The sequence below is a fragment of the Pseudocercospora fijiensis genome (assembly GCF_000340215.1).
Source record: "Pseudocercospora fijiensis CIRAD86 unplaced genomic scaffold MYCFIscaffold_2, whole genome shotgun sequence".
NCBI classification, from domain to species: domain Eukaryota; kingdom Fungi; phylum Ascomycota; class Dothideomycetes; order Mycosphaerellales; family Mycosphaerellaceae; genus Pseudocercospora; species Pseudocercospora fijiensis.
Window position 1 is genome coordinate 1,212,767 of NW_006921533.1, and position 4,384 is coordinate 1,217,150.

Sequence of the window (4,384 nt, forward strand, 5' to 3'; positions counted from 1 at the left end):
TAGCGCTATATAAAGCAATCGATGTCGTAGACGTTCTACGGATCCTTCGCTATATATTCGCCTTTGCGTTGCCTTAGATGTCGCTGCTTCGTAGATTCGTGTAACCGCTATTCTACTATAATATCGAGGTGCTCTCGTTCTATCGGGTGCACTAGGCAGCTTAGGCAATGCATATTTGTCTTAACTCCGGTAATTGCAACTTGCTCTTTATAGTCTACTAACATTACTACTAAGATTGGAAAGCACCTACGCGTCGCGCTATCTGCGTATATAATGTCCTAGCCCTCGCCGTCGGCCGCTTTTATAGCGGAGCGAAATATATGTACTATCGATATATAATATACACTGTTTTTAGTAAAACTATCGCTATCCTTAACGACCGGCAGTAGTCCTAGTAAGATCGTACCGGGTCTGTTATTCGCGTTGCGTGCTCGTGCGTATAGGTTTCCGATAGTAAGGTATATAGGGTATGCTATTAAGTTACCTTAGTAGTTGGTTATCTGCGTTTTATCGGTTAATACGATTAGAGGTACGATCGTTGCGCCGTCTATGTTTATCTTGCTCTAGGTATCCTACTACTAGTCTGCTAACGCTATATTAGAGTAGATTCGCCGTAGTAGGTCGTTAGTCGTCTACGCTCGATATAGCTTATATACTAGATTATTCCTAAAGCTACTATAACCTATCAAGAATATTACTGCTTTCTTAACGGATCGGTATCGCAGTACTAGCTCCGTGCTACCGTAACCCGTTCGACTTATCGGAAGGTATAGCTTTCGAACCTTTATTTAACCTAATACCCTCGATAGTAGTATACCGCCGGCTCGCAGTTTCGACGTTATAGCCTTTATGCTTTTCTAGCTTAGTAGATCGTATAGTAGTGCTAGCCTCTCGTCTTCGAAAAGCCTCGCAATTGTATATCCGGATATTCTCTCTCTCTTTAAGAATTACGTAAAGCTTATATCGAACAGTAACTTGAATGTTCCGTACTCGCCCGAAGTATCTTATATTCGTATTTCAACGCTGCTTATAGATTAGGCGCTTGTATTCACTCTACTATACTAAACTGTAATTATGCTATACCTAGCTATAGGCTTGCTAGCGGTACGGCTAGTGTATTCGGTAAATACATCGATATTATCCGCGGTACGGTAGCCTTTTAGTGTTAGCCGTAATCTTATTAACTTCTAGCTTCCTAGCGTTATTGTCGTTCCGGCGGCAGTTGCCTATACGCTTTCTATTTCGTCTTCGTCCGCTAGGCTATCCTATATATCGAATTCCGGTGATTTAAGATATCTATCCTATTTAATACTATCTATACTTCCCTTATCTTCCTATAGCGCTAGTACTATTAGCGTTAATATCGTTGCTAGAATAGCTTCTATTGTGCCTTCTTTATTTACGTCTTGCTATGTGCCTTCTAGTGTCGATCTGTCGTCGGCTTGTTCGGCGCTCTAGTTACTACCTTAGATCGTATGTAAGTCAAGTCGGGCTCGCTTCGCGGTATTGTTTGTAGTAGAATCGTACTCGGCAAATTCTTTTAGTACGACGCGTTTCTCGCACTTGTTTCTATATTACTTATAGCCGTAGGAGCTTTTAAGTAGCCGGTTGCATAACCCGCATTCGATATAGTAAGACATTACTATATATATAGTTGGCTTTCGATGATAGGCGCTAGTGCTATAGCTACTATAGGGTTGCCGTGTGTCGACGTATACGAAGTTACTAAGGCTCTACTACTACGAAGTTAGGTATAAGTCGGGGTCCGACTCGATGTCGATTCGTAGCCCGCGGATTCGGCAAAATCTCGGATTTATCCTGTTCGATTATACTAACTTAATGTTACTCTACTAGCGCCTCTTGCGATAATATTTAAATACTAATTTGTATACCGACTCGCCGTCCGACTCGGCTACTAGTTAGGACCAATCGGAAAATCAATACTAAATATAAACGACCGTACTACACTTCGACTAGACTTCTACGTTACTTCTAACGCCCTAAGGCCTGTATATTATACCGTAAAATGCGTTATACATATTCAATTCTGTATACGTATAGGAGTAGCATTGCTCCGGTTTGATACTACGCCGTAGCATTATTAATTACGTTAAATTCGCCCGGTACTACTAAGGCTTGCTCTAGTTATATTATAGCTAGGTTGTATTCCTAAGCAAAGTGAACGAATAGCGCTCGAGTGACTGCTAGTGAGTATTGCTTAGCCGACTTAGTAACGACGTCGTTTAAGGCGGCATCTAATAAGCGGTTTATATTAAATCTAAGGCCTCTAAGACTCGTAGCAGTTACGACTACCCTGTCGGTGCGCCTATTAGATAGAAGTATAAAGCCTTATCCTGTCGACTCTATTTGATTTTCACATATACGCCATTACACACACGCTATTACATATACGCTATTATATAGACCTATACGCTGACTTATTAATATCAACCTATGTCTTAACCTCTAGCGTAGCTAAGTATCGGGTCTCGCGTCGCTCTAGGGATAGTGCGCCAGTTATCCGCTCCCTAGCTAATAGCACTATTCTATTAGCTAGAGCCCGCGGCTCTAACCCGCTTTAGGGTTCTAGGTGTTAAGGTCGGCTAGGTGTGTTTCCGGTCGGGGTCGAATTGCCCTTATACTAGACTATATCTTCGACGCAGCGAGATCTAGAGCTAATCGTATCGATATAGGTGCTTTAGCCGGGTATTACCTACTCGCTCGCCTACACTTAATAGGATATTATAGGTTATAACCTAGAGTTGATCGCCTTTCTATACTAGCAGGCCGGGGAGGGTAACAATGCTCGCGTCTACTATTTTCTAGTCGGCAGCAATTATACTACTACTAGTGCCTCTTTCTATTTTATAGGCTAGTTCGCTAATAAGGATTTGCTACTCGATCGCTCGTACCTAGAAGACTAGTTTGTATACCTCCTATGCGATCTAGTTCTAGCTAATACTAAGCTCGCCGACTATATTATGTTTCCGGACGGCAGTGTGTTAGACTAGGACGCTAGTAAGGATCGTACTATTGCTTTAGTCCGCGGCGTAGATAAGCAGTACATCGATAGTGTCTAGAGAAGTACGTTTTACTATAACTCGAATGTTTAGCTACCGCTAACTCTAAGTAGCACGATAAACGTTTGCTACGGTCGGCTTAAGGCAGTATTGTATGCTATCGCAGGATAGCGTACGAGCACTGCTAGTCTAGTATAGACATATGTATCATTTATATATAGGGTTACTAAGTTCGGGGTCGATTAATGATTTAGGGGCGGATTGACACTACGACTCGGCATCTTAGAGTTAGCCTACACTTTTCGGTAATACTATTAACATATTAAACTCATATCCTACTGTATTACGATGCTATTTTCTAGTATTACCGTCTTCGTATTAGACGCTCGGTTAGCGCTAGACTAACCTGTATCCTATATGCTAGCGGCAACTACGCCTTCGCGGATTATCGAATTACCTAGAAGTAACTTGAAACATTCCGGCATATATAGCGACTAATTTGAGTACAGATACGTATGCCTATGCATTTTATCGCGATAGGCCTTAATATAGATTGATGTAGTGCCGAAGAGTTTAGCTACTACTAGTTGAAATTATTGTCCTAGCTACTATCCTAGCATTCTACTACTACTGCTACTGCTACCGACTCGCTATAGATAGCCTACTTAGCCTCGATTCGTATAAGTTCCGCACTGCTTAACTTTCCGACATCTAGTTTCCTTGTCCGATCTAGCCTCCCGGCTACTAGATCTATATCCTATTACTACTGTTACTGCTACCGACTTACTACGGATGCCCTACTCGGCCTAGAGTCGCATAAGTTCCGCACTGCTTTACTTCCCGCTATCTAGTTTCCTTGTCTTATCTAGCCTCCCGGCTACTAGATCTATATCCTATTGCTACTATTACTGCTACCGACTCGCGGCGGATACCCTACTCGGCCTAGAGTCGTATAAGTTCCGCACTGCTTTACTTCCCGCTATCTAGTTTCCTTGTCTTATCTAGCCTCCCGGCTACTAGATCTATATCCTATTGCTACTATTACTACTACCGACTCGCGGCGGATAGCCTAATTAGTCTCGACTCGTACGAGTTCCGTACTGCTTTAGGTCCCGCTATATAGTTTCTTGTCTTTTATAGTATCTCGTTGTAATTCTCGGTAGAAGTACTATAGGATTTTCGTCGCCGTTGTAGTTATACCGTAGTTAACGAAGGTCGAGGCTAACAACGCCGTAGGCTCGGATCTATAGTTTCTTGTCTTTTATAGCATCTCGTTATGATTCTCGGTAGAAGTACTATAGGATTTTCGTCGCCGTCGTAGTTATACCGTAGTTAACGAAGGTCGAGGCTAATAACGCCGCAGG